At 32.5% G+C, this 21,653-nt stretch overlaps 1 pseudogene; it reads left to right on the forward strand.

Moving 5' to 3' along the window:
- Nucleotides 1–21,653, forward strand: part of LOC109058462 — a 52,507-nt pseudogene that overhangs the window by 2,414 nt on the left and 28,440 nt on the right.

A 21,653-nucleotide genomic window follows, 5' to 3' on the forward strand; every position in this document is an offset into this window, starting at 1 on the left:
CTCTAAGCAACAGTCACCTAGGTGATACTTCCATGACAACAGAGACACACACACACACACACACACACACACAGTATGTAGTGATGATATGGCAAGGAAATAATAGGAAATTTTGTAAAAAATGATATGCTTGCGTGTGGAAATGTTAAAGTCTTGTAGTGTTACCGTTAACCTGGCGTTTGTGCCAAAATGCCAAAATGATTTTTACAGACCGTTAACAAACTCTTAATATCTCTGGGAGAGGTACAGAATTCTCAAGCTCGTTATAGCAGGACTGATTCTGATTGACGTCGTGTGATTTTCTGATGTGTAACTACTAGGCCTGTCAGTTTAACACAGTAATTAATTAATTAGCTATGAAAAAATAACATAATTAAAATATTTTAAAGGAGACATATTATGCCCCTTTTTACAATATGTTATATAAGTCTCCGGTGTCCCTAGAATGTGTCTGTGAAGTGTCAGCTCAAAATACCCCACAGATAATTTATTATATCATTTTGAAAATGCCTATTTTGAGTGGAAGCAGAAACACTGTTTTTCAGGCCTGTCTCTTTAAATGCAAATGAGCTGCTGTCCCCGCCCCCTTTTCCAGAATAGAGCGGTGCCCTTACAGCTCGGACCTGCTGAAAAACATCTGTTTTGGTTCTGATTATCATGTTTATCGTGCTGAAATCATGCGTTTTAAACCATATGAGTTTAATCTTCGGTTTTCTGAGAGCACACATCTGAAGCACATGGACAGAAAGCGGCAGTCACAGCATGTGAGTAAAGTTACTAAACTAAGCTCTCTTTCACACACAAGTTTACGATAAAAACACACGAGTTACAAAAACAGTCGGTTATATCTGTGAAGGTAAACTGTTAGGAAATAAATCACATGTTTATTTCAGATCGGTGTGGCAGAAGCAAAACACAGTAAAATAATTGGACTATTCACAAACTGAACCGTTTACTTAATTCCTGAGTGAATCAGCAGTTTGAACGAAAGAATGAATAAATGATGTAAAAAGACCTGCTGGCAGTTTTAGTTTCTTATTTAAAGAATGATTTCATTTAAAAAAAAACTGTTGGTCACTAAGCTGTTTTGGACTTTCATTGTGTGAACAAAAAATACAGAGATGTTTCTCACATGATCTTCTTTTATATTCCCTAGTTTATGTTGGGATGTTATAGTCTAAACGTTTCTGTGTGATGCATGTGATGTTGAAGCAAACAGGCTAAAATATTTCTTTCTACAGCTACTGTTTGTAATGTCTACTTTATACTTTCTCATTTAACACAGTATTGGCTTTGATCTTCTGTGGGTAAATTCACAGGCACATTTAATTTGAGATTAGTTTGATTACATGTCAACACATAATTAATTATATTACAAAACGTAATTGACTGACAGCCCTAGTAACTACACAGTAACTAACACTGGTCAGAGTCGATCGATTCAGAACTCACGAACCTGTTTGCAAAAAGTGCATATATATATATATTGTGTGTATATATGTATACATTTAAACATAATTTATGATTTGGGCAAATAACTTGTGTGTGTATGTATATATATATATATGTATATATATATATATATATATATATATATATATATATATATATATATATATATATATATATATATATGTATATATATATATATATGCAGATTTCAGATATGTACCATGTTTATGTGTATATTTGTGAAAATAATTGTTAGAAGTTATAAACCAGATACTGACCCGCATTGTTTGTGAAATCTGAAAGTACGTGTGATTCTGAGACTCTGATCTGATTCAGATTCACACTCTGTTCACACTCCTTTCCTGCTGCTGACATCACGGTGTCGTTACCATGGCGACCCGATCGGCACGCTCCGTGTGACCAGGATCTGTGCTGATGTCACCAGCACGCCTGCAACCTTTAGCCAAGAGAGCGAAATGGCTAACGCTAACAGATAGGACACCAGAGGCGTTCAATGGAGGAGAGGCTTCACAACACTGAATAAACAGCTCGTCATTTCATGAATCGACAGCCTGTCTGCTAATCTTCAACATGTTTTACACTAAACAGTACCTTTGGATTGAACTATTATTAGAGTTTACTCCGGCGGAAAAAAATGCTGTTTTCTAAGAGAAGTCACTGCCTTTTTGCAACAGGATTCAGCTCACGGCATTCTCATTCATTCCTACGGGATCCGTAAACGTAAACGTTTTTAGAAAGAAAACCAGAATCGGCAAAATTCGGCGTCGGCAGGTCACACTTACAAAAAAATCAGAAATCGGAATCGGTCAAGAAAATTGCAATCAGTGCATCTCTAATTAGGTGCGTCCCAGATCACGTACTTATGCACTATTCTCTGACGTTTATATATATCTGTCCTAATGTAACACACACAGAGACAGCGCGTCAGGTTTATCAGTGCTGTGATTCCCTCCTGAACTCTGAGAAAGGCTCTCGGATGTTTCCGGGTATAAAAACACACTCAAATTGAAGTAAATCAATTGAATTTCTTGTGTGAACTAGATTTAAGCTGGCCGTCCTCCAGACAGTTTGATTCTTCACAGAGCGGCTCTTGTGCTCGAGTCCCGCAGACAAACACCAGCTAGATCCCTCAACATTTGATTACTCAAAACATCCTCTTCATTCAGTTACAAAGCAGCAATAGAGTGATCTCTGAAGATCATGTGACACTGAAGACTGCAGTAATGATGCTGAAAATACAGCTTTGATCACAGAAATAAATTACATTTTACAGTATATTACAATACAAAACTTATTTGAAATAGTAATAATATTTCACAATATTACAGTTCTTACTGTATTTATTTTATTAAATGCAGCCTAAGTGATCAGAAGAGACTTAATAATAATAATAGTTGATTTGTATTTATTATTATTTAACAACAATATTTATTGTCCATGAATATTATTAGAGGTAGTATTACTATTCAAACATGTATGACAAATAATATTTATTTATTTAATAATTTATTATTATTATTATTATTACGTTACACAATAATAATGATATTTTTATTATGTAAATAATTTAACAACAAAAGTAATAATATTTATGTGCAATGTATTATTATTATTATTATACTATGTGCTATATTATTTGTATTATCAGTATTATTATTCAAACCAGTATGATGACAATAATAATAATAATAATAATAATTATTATTATTATTATTGTTATTATTTACCATCCCAAAATTACATATTTGTTATTTAATTTATTATATTATTAAATGATAATAAAAACAATAGTAATATAGAAATAATTAATCATATCTTTGAGATACAATATAATTTTATTTAGTTTATTTACTAATTTATTGATTAATAATAATAATAATAATAATAATAATAATAATAATAGACCCATTCTTTTTTTTTTTTTTTAATTTCCACATGATCAGATGCTCACAGATGCTGGCATTCTGGTTAATTATTTCCACCGTTGTTATTATTAATGATGTGAGTCGAGCGGAGGCTTGTGACTGTAACTCTGCACACGAGGACTCGTGATTCGTCTCAGACAGGATACAGAGATAAGAGGAGAAAACTAGGAGAGAGAGAGAAACAAACACATGTGAAGTGCGCTGAGTGTGTTTGTGAGTTGAGAAGGAGACTGTTATTCTCATTATGGATCGTTATGAGACGATTGGAGACGTTATGGAGGACAGACACACACAGACTCCAGCTGTAAGTCACATCCAGTTGTTTATCTGTTCATGTCTATATTTAGCTGTTCAGAAGCCTGATTGGTTGAGCACCGTCTAATATCAAATACATCAATGTGTGTCATTTTCAGAGAAGTCTGTGTTCGTACAGAAGTGCTGTGGTGACTTTGTACCTTGTACTTTTCATACACACGACTGAATGATTAAACGTTAAACAGTAAATGTGACTCTTGCTCTGTTACACACACACACACACACACACACACACCCTGCTGTTTTCTCTCTCTCGCTCTCTCGCTCTCTCTCTCTGTGTGTGTGTAATACTCTGTCCAGTAGGGGGCTGCAGTGATTTAATCACAGTCATGATCTCACAAAGCTCCTCTGATTTGATTTATGCATGTATGCATAATATATTTTATGTATTATCAATTATTATTTGTATTCGTATGCTATGCATGCATGACACAAACTATATTTATTTATATTTTTTAGTAAAATAATATTTATTATGTTATTATTTGGATTAAATATTTAAAATATATATGACTTATTATATTATTGTGTATTAATAACAATAATAAATAGAATAATATAATATAATAATATAATAATTATTGTTATTATGCAAACCTGAATGACAATTATTTATTATTTAATGATACATTTTTATATTATTATTGCTATTATTATTCAGACTTGCATGACACAAATAGTAATATTTATGTATTTATGGTTTAATAATAATTATAATAATAATAAACTCTTTATTATTAGTAGCAGTATTACTTATATTTTATTAATATTAAGTATATATAATAATAATTTTTTTTATTATTGTTATTCAAACTTGTATAACATTTATTTATATATATTTTATATATTATCTATTATTAATTGTTTATATTATTGCTATTATTATTAAAACTTGCATGACAATTAATAATATTCATGTATTTATTTATTATTAATAATGATGTAATATAGTAATTTTTATTATTATTTTTGTGATTTATAATGATGAGATGATGATTATTTAGCAACAAAAATAATGATATCTATCTATTATGCATATTATTCAACAACAATGTATTATTATTATTATAATTATTATTATTATTATTATTATTATTATTATTGCCTGTATGACACAATTGATTTATTTTGTTTGTTTATTCATGTGTTATTTATTTAATAATTAAAAATTTGTATAATAATAATAATAATAATAATAATAATAATAATAATAATAATAATAATAATAATAATAATAATAATAATTCTATAAAAACAAGGAGTGAATCACCGGAGTATCAGACTGAATCAGAGTATCTGATCTTCTGGATCTGTGGCTCATGTTTACAGGGTACACAAAGCAGCTTCCCATTCTATAATGAGCTGTCTGCTGTAGCAATAGAATACGATTATTGTTACTTCAGTAAAGCTTAGCATTAAACACAGCTGTCATCAAAACAGTCATTCAGAAAGCTTTGTTACAGGTGTCCACACAGGACTTCTGTGCTTTATTACAGCTGTTTCTGTCGGGCAAGGACACTGGTGAGGGGTCTGGAAGATCGGTTTAAAAGAAATGTGTGCTTTTATTCAGCAAGGAGGAGTCATAAATAAATCACATCATAGACATCTATAACAGTTTATTTATGTAATGTGTATATAGTATGGTTTAAATGTTTATATATGTTTATACAACCAAATAAAAAGTCTTAAAATGTGGTTAATAATTTGAATAAATTTTACTTTAAATGTTATTATTAATTTGTCATTTTAATTTTTAACGACTTATTTTTAAAATATGAATTAACAGTTTTATATATGTGACCCTGGACCACAAACCTTAAGTCTCTGGGGTATATTTGTAGCAATAGCCAACAATACATTGTATGGGTCAAAATTATCTATTTCTCTTTTATGCCAAAAATCATTAAGATATTAAGTAAAGCTTATGCTCCATGAAGATATTTAGTAAATTTCCTACCGTAAATATATCAAAACTTATTTTTTGATTAGTAATATGCATTGCTAATAATTCATTTGGACAACTTTAAAGATGATTTTCTCAATATTTAGATTTTTTTTGCACCCTCAGATTCCAGATTTTCAAATAGTTGTATTTCGATCAAATATTGTCCTCCTAACAAACCATACATCAATGGAGAGATTATTTATTTAGCTTTAGGCTGATGTATAAATCTCTGACTGGTTTTGTGCTCCAGGGTCACATTTGTCTGATCATTTGTCTATTTAAAAGTGATATTTTTTCCACTTGTATGTTTGCATGATTAAGTGTATGAGTTATTCCTTCACTTTAATCGTCGTTGTGGCTTCTCGTGTAGTGCGGTCGGCTGACTGTGTCTGTGTTGCTCTTCTCAGGCTGTCGTGTTGCTAAATGGAGTCTGAGCAGTTGTTCAACAGAGGCTTCGGCAGGAACAGCTACAACAGCATCACCAGCGCCAGCAGCGACGAGGAGCTCCTCGATGGTGCCGGCGTCATCATGGACTTCCACACCACCGAAGACGACAACCTGCTCGACGGGGACGCGTCTCCAGGTACTCACTCGCCATCTCAATTATGACCTGAGCTGCTTTCAAGTGCTTTTGGTTGAATAAAATGTTTCTTTCTCTCTATGGGTGCTTTTTAGGGATAGTGCTACTTTTTTAGTGCTAATGCTCAACTAATGATTCACATATGCTTTTTTCAGTCGAACCCCTTTTCATCGAAAACATACACTTGATGTGCTTCCTGAGATTTCAGAAGTTATTATTTCAGTAATTTAATAACACATTCAGATTTTTGTGATTTCCTTTGATGTCGGTTTAATGGTCACATGACATGTAGGTAAACAAAACAAGTGTGTGTGTGTGTGTATATATATATATATATATATATATATATATATATATATATATATATACATATATACATATATACAGTACAGGTCAAAAGTTTGGAAACATTACTATTTTAATGTTTTTGAAAGAAGTTTCTTCTGCTCATCAAGCCTGCATTTATTTGATCAAAAATACAGAAAAAACAGTAATATTGTGAAATATTATTACAACTTAAAATAATAGTTTTCTATTTGAATATACTTTAAAAAAAATAATTTATTCCTGTGATGCAAAGCTGAATTTTCAGCATCATTACTCCAGCCTTCAGTGTCACATGTAACATCCAGTCTATCACATGATCATTTAGAAATCATTCTAATATTCTGATTTATCATGAGTGTTGGAAACAGTTCTGCTGTCTAATATATTTGATGAATAAAAGGTTAAAAAGAATTGCATTTATTCAAAATCAAAAAAAATTCTAATAATATATATTTTCTTTACTATCATTCTGTATCAATTTAACACATCCTTGCTGAATAAAAATATTGATTTTATTTAAAATAAAAAGAAATAAAAAAAATATTACTGACCCCCAAATTACTGACCAGTAGTGTATATTGTTATTACAAAATATTTATATTTTAAAACATATCTTTTTTTTTTTTTTTTTTTTTTTACTTTTTATTCATCAAAGTATCCTAAAAAAGTATCACATGTTCTAAAAAAAAATTTTTTAAGCAGCAGAACTGTTTCCAACTTTGATAATGAATCATCATATTAGAATGATTTCTAAAGGATCATGTGATAATGATCCTAAAAATTCAGCTTTGCATCACAGAAATAAATGATAATTTAAAGTATAATAAATTTAAAAACAATTATTTTAAGTTGTAATAATATTTCACAATATTACTGTTTTTTCTGTATTTTTGATCAAATAAATGCAGGCTTGATGAGCAGAAGAAACTTCTTTCAAAAACATTAAAAATAGTAATGTTTCCAAACTTTTGACCTGTACTGTATATAAATGGGCCCCTTAGTTAACTGCATAAGTAATACTTCTAATGCATTAATTAATCTTGGTTAATGTTAATTTCAACATTTACGTTATCAAAATATGTTATCAAAATCAAACATTTTATCTGCTAACATTATTTAATGGAAGTTAATGGTCACACAACAAGAAGGTAAACAAAAATAATGTTTTTAAATTATATTCAATATTTATTTATATTTAATATTGATACAAACAGAATATGATCAATATTTTTATTTATCAATATTTTAAATTGTTTTTTTTTCTGTGAGCGTTTTTGGCTTAATTGGTTTTATTTTTTAGATATTTATTTTAGTGTAACAGTTTTATGATTTATTTAATTCGGTCAGTTCAAGTCAAGTCATCTTTAATTCTATAGCGCTTCATACAATGCAGACTGCATAAACAGTCATTATTCAGGTGAGATTGTTGATTCAGTTCAGTGAATAAAGTCAACTATTGGCTTTTCATCTGCTCACAAATCCCTGTTGTGAACAGTTCATGACTGCAGATTGTGCAGAATTTGTAGTCATTCATTGAATCAATAACCTGCTGCAACAACTTTCCTTTTCTGATGACATCATCAAGCCCTCGTGTTTTTAGCCCCTCCCCTCCGACAATCTGGATCCATTATAATACATAACACCTCATTTTCATGATCCAATCTTTTTTTTTTTTTTTTTTTTTTATGTTGAATATTTTGTTTCACTCCACATTTTGGAAATGATATGGAATCTGAATGCAGTCTCATATTAAAATGTGTTAGTATCTTACAGTGACTGTGACACTGTGTCCCGAATAACTGCATGAGAAACGCTGCATGAACCACAGCTCAGCCACAAGTTGTTTCTATATATTTGTATGAATCCTGTTTATTTTTATCAGGCATGATGTGATCTCATTTGTGGTTGATATACAAGCGTTATATTTGCTCGTGTTCATATTTCCAGTGCTAAAGTTCTTTAGGTTTTTCCTTTCAAAGGTTTGGGGTCGGTAACATTTTTAATGTTCTTGAAAGGAGTTTCTTCTGCTCACCAAGACTGCATTTATTTGATAAAAAAACCCAGTAAAATCTGTAAAATTGTGAAATATTATTACAATGTAAAATAACAGTTTTCTGTTTTAATATAGTGGTGTGAAAAAGTGTTGCCCCCCTTCCTGATTTCTTATTTTTTTGCATGTTTGTCACACTTTAATGTTTCAGATCATCAAACAAATTTAAATATTAGTCAAAGATTACACAAGTGAACACAACATGCAGTTTTGAATTGAAGGTTTTTATTATTAAGGGAAAACAAAATCCAAAACTACATGGCCCTGTGTGAAAAAGTGTTTGCCCCCCTGTTAAAAACTGTGGTTTATCACACCTGAGTTCAATTTCTCTAGCCACACCCAGACCTGATTACTGCCACACCTGTTCACAATCAAGAAATATCTTATATACTGTAGGACCTGCCTGACAAAGTGAAGTAGACCAAAAGATCCTCAAAAGCTAGACATCATGCCGAGATCCAAAGAAATTCAGAAAGAATTGAGAAAGAAAGTAATTGAGATCTATCAGTCTGGAAAAGGTTACAAAGCCATTTCTAAAGCTTTGGGACTCCGGCAAACCACAGTGAGAGCCATTATTCACAAATGGAGAAAACATGGAACAGAGGAGGACCTTCCCAGGAGTGACCGGCTGAAAGAGACTGGGCAAAAATGGTCTGCATGGCAGAGTTTCAAGACGAAAAACTGCTGCTGAGCAAAAAGAACATAAAGGCTCGTCTCAGTTTTGCCAGAAAACATCTTGATGATCCCCAAGACTTTTGGGAAAATACTCTGTGGACTGACGAGACACAAGTTGAATTTTTTTTAGAAGGTGTGTGTCCCATTACGTCTGGCGTAAAAGTAACATATTTCAGAAAAAGAACATCATACCAACAGTAAAATATGGTGTTGGTAGTGTGTGATGGTATGGGGCTGTTTTGCTGCTTCAGGACCTGAAGACTTGCTGTGAAAAATGAAACCATGAAGTTCTGCTGTTTACCCAAAACCGGAGAATGTCCTGCCATCTGTTCGTGACCTCAAGCTGAAGCGAACTTGGGTTCTGCAGCAGGACAATGATCCAAAACACACCAGCAATCCAGCTCTGAATGGCTGAAGAAAAACAAAACGAAGACTTTGGAGTGGCCTAGTCAAAGTCCTGACCTGAATCCTATTGAGATGCTGTGGCATGACCTTAAAAAGGTGGTTCATGCTTTAGGGGATTTTTGTTCTGAGGTTGATTCTTGATAGCCCCATAGATGAGAGTCTGTCGCCTCTATGTGAGAACATGAACACATACACATAATCTGTAACTGCTCAGAGAGTCACTTCATGAGCATTTTACCATTTCTTGAGTAAAATTATCATATCATATACAAACAGAAACCTAAAGGTCTTTACAGCATCCCGTCAAAATAAAAGTGCAGTTTAACTTGAAGAAACCGTGACGGAAATATTACTTAATGTAATGATAGTACTACTAATACTACTGAAATTATTATTAAAACATTATTTTTAAAGACATATTTACCAGAATTTAATTAGCCGAAAAATAAAACCTTTCATAGGGCCTTTTTAATTTTTATTAAATGTTTAATAAATTGCTGTTTAATATTGTACATTTTATGATTTCAGTTAATTAGACATGCTTTTGGATAAATAAAATTGAATTTCTAGAAACATTTAAACTGAAAAAAAAAAAAAAATAAAATTGAATTTCTAGAAACATGGAACAAAATTGAATGGGGGGGTGGGGGGGGGGGATCATAAGTCTCTACATGGAAAATGTCTTTACTGCCACTTTTGATTAATTTAATTGTTAGGTCATGCCTCCATGCCAGACAATTAAGATCCAGCCCGGACAGCAGAACCCGTCAGAAAATATCAGTTTTGACTGGAAACAGAACAACTCTTCAGCAAAGTAGTCTAATACCCAAAACCTGTTAACAAGAAGTCTTGTCTGGAACCCAAAATACTCAAAACAGTCTTCTATTTACAGTCTTCTCTCAGACAAGAAGTTGACTGAGGAAAAGTCCAGTGAAGAGCAGAAGCAAGAGACGAAGTGATGATAAAAAGGAGCAGAGTTTATTGAATAGTCTTAGTTGCGTAAGTTTCAATGCTCCGACTTCATCTGACCAGCACAAATTCAACAAGTATTGTTATACCAAAACTGCTTCAAAACCACATCCTGTAAAACTTGAGTTTCCATAAACCTTCCCTGGTATCTCTTATTCACGAAGACAAAATTCTTAATATGATTAAATAGAATAAGGAAAAAAATAAATAATAAATTATTATAAATGAATATAAAAGAAATTAAAACACAGCACAAATGTATGGTTTCTCTCTTGAAGGAAAAACACTCAGTTTGCATTTGAGGATCCTCAGATCCTTCATAATGCATACTTGCTGAATAAAAGTATGAATTTCTTTCAAACGGTAGTGTTTTGTGGCACTTTTCTGAGTGTGACTCATCGGACCTCAACAGCCTGGTGATTTTGGTGGTTTGGCACACAAACGCACTGCTTTTGGGTTTCTGACTGCAGGACACACAGCTTCTTCTGTAAGTGTGTGTCATTATTAAAGCAGTGGGATGACAACCTGCATAAAAACATTGTTGTAGAGTTTTGCACACAGAGGTCATGAGATCAGAGTTGGGCTGCTCATTATTCATGAGTGTCTCCACAGCAGCAGCATAGTGGTGTCCCGCAGACTTTTGTTTCTTGGATCACACAGAACAAGAGCTTTTGTATACGTTTAACAGCGAGGAGTCACCTTTCAGTGTCATTCTCAAACAAACTCTCAATCAGAAACCTCTAACTTCTGGGGTGCCTCAGGGCTCAGTTCTTGGACCAATCCTCTTTTCTGTCTACATGGCATCATTAGGTTCTGTCATTCAGAAACATGGCTTTTCATATCACTGCTATGCTGATGACACTCAACTCTACCTCTCATTCCATCCTGATGATCCGACGGTAGCTGCTCACATCTTAGCTTGTCTAACACAAACTATCTGAAACTTACCCATCAGACACAAGCACACTGTAAAAATAAATGGTTGAGAAAACATTAAAAAAATAAGGCAACTTGATGCAGTAAGACTATTGAGTTCTCTCAACAATAGATCTTATCAGTAAAGATACTTTGTTTAGCCAATGCTTTTTTTTTAGACAACTGTGTTTGACTAGTTGGCACAACATTTGGGGTAATTTTGTTGGCCTGACAAGGGTTTTTATGAAGTTCCAAGAAAATAGCATTTTGTAGTATTTGAGACTCAAAAGGTTTCGTAAACTGGAAAGTGTGAAGTTGCATTTTTTACGGTGCAGAGAATGATGGGAAATAAGGTGTAATTAGCGTGGCGTGAGTGAAATATGTCTTGGCTTAAAAGAAAGAAATGACGCATGGGAACCAGTCCGGCTGGCCTGTCAGCATGAAGGCGGCGCTTCAGGAAGTTTGGACTGACTTGCGCCGGTTGTTTTGTGTGACGACGTGTCAGCTGCGAGGCGTGAGGGTGTTTGGTTTCCAGTGTGTGCGGGGCGCTGATGTCATGTCAAGCTGAAAACACTACCTGGACTGAGACTGTGATTGCTGCTTTGATTTAAACACCATAATAAAAGCCAATGGGTGACCTGATCTCATGGTCCAGAGCGGTTACCTGGCAGCAGCAGGATTATTGTTAAGGTAAATGGAGATTTTGTGGTGTGTGTGTGTGTTTGGTTTGCTGTGTTCACTGCTGATTCTTGCTCTGTCCTAGATACTAATCTATGAGATTATTCTGAGGCGGTCTACTTTGTTGGGCACTGAAATAAGGCGCCAGGTGCTTGTGTGTGTGTGTGTGTGTGTGTGTGTGTGTGTGTGTGTGTATAACAGGTGGCAGGGAACAGATGTAGTTGTTGTGTGTATTTAATGATCAACTTTAGCTGTGCTCAGCAGAAACTACTGTTCCCTCCTGAATCAATGTGCAAAACATATTTGCGATTCTCTAGTGTGTGTGTGTGTGTGTGTTGATTTCTATAAGTAAATGTTTTTTATAATTATGTATGTATGTATAATTAATTGTTTTATTTTTGTGTGTGTGTGTGTGTTTGTTTATTTATGTTTTTTTTTATACATAATTAAATGATTAGGATATATATATATACATATATATATATATTATATATATATATATATATATGGATATATATATATATATATATATATATATATATATTATCATATATATATACATACATACATACATATATATATATATATATATATATATATATATATATATATATACATACATACATACATTATATATATAATATATATATACATACATACATACATATATATACATATATACATACATACATATATATACATATATACATTCATACATATATATACATATATACATTCATACATATATATACATATATATATATATTAATTATACAATCAGCATTTATATAAATGTATTAAATTAAAAATATAATAATTTATAACTATATAGTTAAGTATAATATATTTAATAATATAACAATTTATATTATTAAATAATCATAAAATATGTATTATATGTATGTGTAAATGATTAATAATTTAATTATGCGATTATTATTTATATAAATATTTATTATTATTATTATTAATCATAAAATATGTATTATATGTATGTGTAAATGATTAATAATTTAATTATGCGTGAATAATTTATATAACAATTTATAGAATTAAGTGTTATATATAAAAACTTGCTTCGTGTACTGTATTATTCTGACTGAGACTTGTCATGGCACTTGCATATTATTGCTCTTTTGTTGGTTTTGATTGCTATCTAATCATTTGTAATCGGTTTGAATAAATGTGTGTAATTTGTGTGTGTATGTATATGTGTATTTATATATATATATATATATACCACACACACCACACACACACACACACACACACACACAGACATATACACACACATATATATATATATAACAACAACCATATTAATAATAAAATGACTGGAAAAGCCATGGGCATTCAAGGTTTTGAAATGGTCAAAGGCTTTTGAGTGCTGGTTTCATGTCGTAGTTGGGCTGAAATATCTCTGATATCTAAGAAGCGCTTATATGTATATGTTTTCACATTGTTTTTTTTTTTTCTTACGTATGAAATTGGAAGGCATCGTGATATTATCCTAGCGTTTTGGTTTTACGAGGCGCACAGTAAACAGAGCTGGCTTAAGTAGCTGGCTGAGGGAGGGGCTGGATTGAGTGAATCAATCTCGCTTTCTTTGTTTGTTGATGGCGGCGCCGCTGCTCGAGCTCGCCTGTGATCCGCGGATCGGTGTGATCGGTATGGAGGAGGAGGACTCCGCAGACACGTATCTCCCGTATGACGGCGGAGGGGACACGATCCCGCTGCAGGAGCTCCGCGGCCGAGGTACACGCTCAGTGTCACCGATGCTGTGTGTGTGTGTGACAGGTTTTCACGCAATAATTAGCGCATGATGCATTGCAGTCATTGTAAACGTGTTGCATTTGTAACACACACACACACACACACACACACACAGAGCGAGACAACACACATTCATATGTATATATGTATGCTGTGTGTTAATTCTGCGTGTTTGATATCAGAGTTAATAACACGGGTGTATTCTTGACTCCTTATGGCGTGTATGTGTTTTGTGTGGCTTGCACTTGTTTTGCTTTACTATAGGCCCAAAATCAGTTAAATATCTCTACATCGTATAAACACTGTTCTGTGTTATCCCAAGGTGCGTGCTGTGTATTTCTGTTGATGAGGATAATGTATAAATATGAACCTTAACTGAAAAAAAAATTTTTTTTTATGAAAAATGATTTCATATATATATATGTGTGTGTGTGTGTGTATATATATATATAATATATATATATATATATATATATATATATATATATATATATATATATATATATATATATATTATTTTTTTTTTTTTTTTTATTATATGTTTTATACATAATTATTTATAAATATATTTTCATTATATATATATATATATATATATATATATATAATATATATATATATACACACAGCACACAAGCTTAGTGTCATTTAGCAGACGCTTTTATCCAAAGCGACTTAGAAATATATATATATATATATAAAACCTTAAATCTAAAACTGAAAAATAAACAATATGTATTTTAAAAAATGATTAAAATAAAGAATAAAATTACTAAAACTTTAAATAACTTAATGTTAAATGTAATAATAAAAAAAAAAAACCTAATGTAAAATATGGATCTGGGTTATAACTGTCTCTCGGTGATGCTGCAGTAAAGATGTTGCATTCGTCTGTCATTCATAATTCATACTGGTTTCAACAGGAGAGACTTGTTGCTGTTGTGTGAGTGCAGTAATGCATTAATGCAGGAGGGAAGCCGCAGGACTTGAGGAATAATCCATCACCATTCCTCATATGTCTGTCAAACCCATTATTAGCCTTCACAATGTTTCCTGTAAGCGTGCTTGGATTTTCTGCTCATGCCGTGCGTCTTAATGCACATGAACACCCAGAGCTCTGTGTTTTCTGCTGTTGCTCGGACCGAAACTAAGCCAGGGTTCCCACGGGTCATTGAAATCCTTGAAAGTTTGTGATTCTGGAAAAAAAAAAAATTTCAAGGCCCTGGAAAGTTTTTGAAAATAAACATACATTGATACAGGTCCTAGAAAGTACTTTGTGTGCAAGAAGTTTTCTGGAAAAAATTTCATATTAGTCCGCTGTTGTGTGTTATTCCGCCAACACTTCGTGGTCTATGCGTACTAGCTTGCTTGATTTACATTAGTTAGGCAAGTTTAGGCTTTACGTTAAGTGTTTCCTGCGTGAGGTACTTTGTGTTGTACATTGGCATGACTTTAGAGTGACCATATTTCCTCTCTTTTCTTTGGACCTAAAAAAAATGCCTCCGGCCGGGATTTTTGTCTGCACTTTTTCCCGTATGGCTACTTTTAAACTGTTAATGGGTTGATTTTCCCCGTGGGTTAAAGGTTGGAAATGTTGTTTAAATTGCATTTGACTGAAATGCTTGTATTGTAATTTTTTTTTTCACTTTCACTTTTTTTAATTGAAATATTTTGCATTCTGCCTATGATAAAACTGTGCTAGATGTTAAGTTTTGTGAAGGAGGGCCACTGGTAGGAAGCTTTTTAGCTGTGTTTATGATCAATATGCATAACAGTAACTGTAAACTATTTATTTTAGGTATGGAAATGACATTTTGATATTTGGGATATGGTCATTGCACTACTTTGGGCTCTACTTTAACCACCAACCAACCACACCACACACCCCCGCCCCGCCTGCACCCACTGTCCTCTTTTTGGAAAACTAAAATATGGTCACCTTACGTGACATTCAAGCGCACACAAAACTACTACGATGGTACCTCAGCGTTTCACAAACACACTGAAATTAATGTTGAATTGCTTTGCTTGTTAAGATAATGTAAACCCATGAGGCAAGAAAAACTTAAGCATATTCATATATCTTAAAATTGTTTGGTTACATGAGCCTAAGCTCTTTACAATAAAATCCATGCAAAAGTTAATATCATTTTAGAATACAGTATAGGATGTACTGAATATTCGGTGCAACAAATAGAATATCAGATCTCTGTCATGGCCAAAAATAATACTTGTGTTTGAGACATGAAAACTGTAACAATGCATCTCACAAGATAACACGATGTAACCTCACTCTCTCTCTCTCACACACACACACACACACACACACACAATCTTACACACACACACACACCACACAACACACACACATACATACGATATAATATGTAATGACATATATTATAATATTATATATATTATTATATATAATATATTTTATACATATAATAAATATATTAATAATATACTATATATAATATTATATATATAATATAACAACTATAATAACAATAATGTTAGAACTAATTGTTAGTACTAATAACAATCATCATATCATTAGTTTTTGATTTCTTGTAATTTTTATGCTGAAGTATGTCTGTTATTTGTTTAATAAAAACAACAACAATAATAATATATTACATATTAATAAATATTATGTAAGTACAACTCTTTTTAATAATAATAATTATCATTATTAGTTTTTTGCTTTTTGTAATTTTTATGCTGAAATATGTCTGTTATTTAACAACTACAATAATAATATTTATATATTACATATTATAATATTTTTATATATTACATAATAAATATTAGGTAAGTACTAATTGTTTTTAAAAATAATAATAATAATCATATCATTATTAGTTTTTTTATTTTTTGTCAGTTATGCTGAAATATGTCTGTAATTTGTTTAATAACAACAACAATAATAAATATTTATATACATGTACATATGAAAATAATTGTATAATAATGTATATAATTAAATATATAGTTATATATTAATTTTTGATAGATAAATATTTTACTTATAATAATGTGTTATGTAAATGTTAATTGCATTATAGTAACATTATTTGTTTATAGCCGTTGACTTTCATTGGTCTGAAGGTGTTTGAAACGGTGATGATATTAAAAAGGCTTTTGTGTGCTGCTTTCAAATAAAAGTGCACATTTTTCAGTAATTGCTCAGAGCTGCACATTAAACTAGAGCAGGAGAAATTATTTTAGCGTTAAAAAGAGCATCAGCTGCTGATGAGTGCTTTGACTTGACGTCAGTAATGTATTGCAGAGCACTGATGCAGCAGTCATTGCAGGGTTGATAGGAAAAAAAAAAAAAATGCTTTTCAAGGCCCTCGGAAAAGTTTTGAAAATAACCATACATTGATACAGGTCCTAAGAAAGTACTTTGTGTGCAAGAAGTTTTCTGGAAAAATTTCATATTCGTCCGCTGTTGTGTGTTATTCCGCCCAACACTTCGTGGTCTATGCGTACTAGCTTGCTTGATTTACATTAGTTAGGCAAGTTTAGGCTTTACGTTAAGTGGTTTCCTGCGTGAGGTACTTTGTGTTGTACATTGGCATGACTTTAGAGTGACCATATTTCCTCTCTTTTCTTTGGACCTAAAAAAAATGCCTCCGGCCGGGGATTTTTGTCTGCAGTTATATTTTTCCCGTATGGCTACTTTTAAACTGTTAATGGGTTGATTTTCCCCGTGGTTTAAAGGTTGGAAATGTTTGTTTAAATTGCATTTGACTGAAATGCTTGTATTGTAATTTTTTTTCACTTTCACTTTTTTTTTTTTATTGAAATATTTTGCATTCTGCCTGTGATAAAACGGTGCTAGATGTTTTTGTGAAGGAGGGCCACTGGTAGGAAGCTTTTAGCTGAGTTTATGATCAATAAGCATAACAGTAACTGTAAAACTATTTATTTTAGGTATGGAAATGGACATTTTGATATTTGGGATATGGTCATTGCACTACTCTTTGGGCTCTACTTTAACCACCAACCAACCACACCACACACCCCCGCCCCGCCTGCACCCACCGTCCTCTTTTTGGAAAACTAAAATATGGTCACCTTACGTGACATTCAAGCGCACACAAAACTACTACGATGGTACCTCAGCGTTTCACAAACACACTGAAAATAATGTCTATTGCTTTGCTTGTTAAATAAATGTAAAACCCATGAGCCCACAAGGAAAAACTTAAAAGCATATTCATATATCTTAAAACGTCTGGTTACATGAGCCTAAGCTCTTTACAATAAAATCTATGCAAAAGTCAATATCATTTTAGAATACAGTATAGGATGTACTAAATATTCAGTGCAACAAATAGAATATCAGATCTCTGTCATGGCCAAAAATAATACTTGTGTTTGAGACATGAAAACTGTAACAAATTATATCTTACAAGATAACACGATGTAACTCACTCTCTCTCTCTCACACACACACACACACACACACACACACCACACGCACACACCACACACCACATATTACAAATTGTGTATACACATCACATTTTTATATATTATTATATACATATATTAAATATATATTTATATATATATATATATAGATATATATATATATATAATATATGTTATATAAATATTAGTACTATATATATAATATATATATATAAAAAATACTAATAATAATATTAGATAGTATGATTAGTACAAAACATAATAATAAATATTATGTTAGTACTAAATTTTTTTTTTAGTTTTTGTTTTCATTTGTTTTTTTTTTGATTTCTTGTAATTTTTTTTGTTATTTGTTTATTTATGTTATCAACAATTATTAATACAAGCGAATATTATGTAAGTACAACTCTTTTTAATAATAATAATTATCATTATTAGTTTTTTGCTTTTTGTAATTTTTATGCTGAAATATGTCTGTTATTTAACAATTACAATAATAATATTTATATATTACATATTATAATATTTTTATATATTAACATAATAAATATTAGGTAAGTACTAATTGTTTTTAAAAAATAATAATAATAATCATATCATTATTAGCTTTTTGATTTCTTTTCAGTTATGCTGAAATATGTCTGTAATTTGTTTAATAACAACAACAATAATTAATATTTATATACATGTACATATGAAAATAATTGTATAATAATGTATATAATTAAATATATAGTTATATATTACACAAATTTTTGATAGATAAATATTTTACTTATAATAATAATAATAATGTGTTATGTAAATGTTAATTGCATTATAGTAACATTATTTGTTTATAGCCGTTGACTTTCATTGGTCTGAAGGTGTTTGAAACGGTGATGATATTAAACAGGCTTTTGTGTGCTGCTTTCAAATAAAAGTGCACATTTTTCAGTAATTGCTCAGAGCTGCACATTAAACTAGAGCAGGAGAAATTATTTTAGCGTTAAAAGAGCATCAGCTGCTGATGAGTGCTTTGACTTGACGTCAGTAATGTATTGCAGAGCACTGATGCAGCAGTCATTGCAGGGTTGATAGAATGCTTCTGCGCTGGATGAGAGGCAGTGCAGCTCTCTTCACATCAGACACCTTAATCTGAGCAGCACAAACACACACAGCGGGGTAATATTAAGAGAGTGAACACCTCTCATCTTTCTCATTGTAATGTAATGTAATCACCACTGATTGGCTGGAAATGTTGTCTGGTAGTCAAACCCTGCAGAGGCAGAGCCAAACACATAACCTTAAACCTGTTTCTAAAGAAAGCCTGTTTTTTTTTTCATTTGCTGTGCATCGACTAATTGGTTAAACGAGTCATTTCTTGTGATCCCTCTGACTTAAAGATGCTAGAAAAGCTGTAAGCTAATTGGTTGGTTGAGTGATTTATTTTTTTTGATCCCTCTGATTTAAAGATGCTAGAAAAGCTAAATCAATGAGTCCTTTTTGCCTTTTTTAATCTGGTTTTCCACTGTTCATACTAAAACATTAAAAGATCTGCTGACAAAATACACCGTATTAAAGATATGTTCTCTAAAATTAATAACTTAATAACTTACACTGTGCACATGTTCATTGCATGCTGATGGCTGCTGAATATGGCTTGTTTTACTCCTCGTCACATGACGTGCAAATGCATGTTTATATGTGTAAGAGTGACATTTCTTGTGCTGTTTCTGGGTTTACAGGAGGTTATTTAAGCGTGTAACCTGGTTAGGTGTCAGCTGTGTTCTGCTTTGGTTTGTTTCTAAGGGAAGTGTGTACAAGCGTGTGTTTCTCTAGCGTGTGAGGTTGTGTCTGGCTGGAGCTGTGTGGAAAAGCTGATTAGCTGCTGATTATCAGCTGACGAAACACGCGTCCAGATGACCCAGATCTCTGCTTTCATTAAGTGCAGCCAACAAAAAAGCTGTTGTAATGACTGTTGGACATGCAGTTCTGCGGCCTCAGAGAGTTCAGTCACTCACTTGAGTGCCACAGCTAAGAAACGCTAAATAGTAGGGGTGTAATGATTCACTTCGTTTCCTGATGCAATGATTACGAATCCTGCTGATGCAAATGCGTTAATCTTTAAAAATAGATTTTTGAATCATGAATCATTCACTTCAGTCCAGATGATTCACTCACCCTCAGGCCAGACACAATGTGGATGAGTTTTTGTTCATCAGAACAGATTTGGAGAAATTTAGCATTACATCACTTGTTCATCAATGGATGCTCTGCGGTGAATGGGTGCCGTCAGAATGAGAGTCCAAACAGCTGATAAAAACATCACAATAATCCACACCACTCCAGTCTATTAAGACATTTTTATCTTCAGACTATTGCATCTGCCTAAAATATGAGTCCATAATCTGAATCAGACGAGAACATCTTTTCGCTGGAGGAAGTGTTATTATGGATTATGGACTCATATTTTAGGCAGAAGCAATAGTTTGAAGATAAAAATGTCTTAATAATGGATTTGTTCACTTCTCCAGACATTAACTGATGGACTGGAGTGGTGTGGATTCTTGTGGTGTTTTTATCAGCTGTTTGGACTCTCATTTTGACGGCACCCATTCACTGCAGAGCATCCATTGCTGAAATGGTCATGCAATGCTACATTAAACATTAGGAGAAGCATTTCAATAATCCTTTGAATGCATTTAGAAAATGAGAATCAGATAAACATCAAATCGAATCTTGTTGTGAATCAGATTTAATCGAATCATTCCGAAAACCTGTGAATTGATTCGACCCAAAGATTCACACTAACTACGGCTCTTCTCAAAGCAGTTCTTTTATTCACTTCTCTGTGTGTGTGTGTGTGTGTTTAGGGTCAAACTACGCCATGTCTAATGGAGGGGGTGGAGGCGGGGCCAGTAGCTCCACCCACCTGCTGGACCTGCTGGAGGAGCCCATTCCAGGTGTGGGGACCTACGACGACTTCCACACCATCGACTGGGTCCGAGAGAAGTGCAAAGACAGAGAGCGACACCGCAAGGTAACGCACCAGCTGTTGTCATGGCCTTTCTATGGCTATGACAGAAACATTCAGTAGTTTTATGGCACACTAATACTATATACAGTAGTCAACATTTGAAGTGGGTCAAAAAATTCATCAAAGTTGTCCTAAAACCAATGTGTTCTAGTGTTAGGACA

The sequence above is a fragment of the Cyprinus carpio genome, chromosome B7, assembly GCF_018340385.1.
Source record: "Cyprinus carpio isolate SPL01 chromosome B7, ASM1834038v1, whole genome shotgun sequence".
NCBI classification, from domain to species: Eukaryota; Metazoa; Chordata; class Actinopteri; order Cypriniformes; family Cyprinidae; genus Cyprinus; species Cyprinus carpio.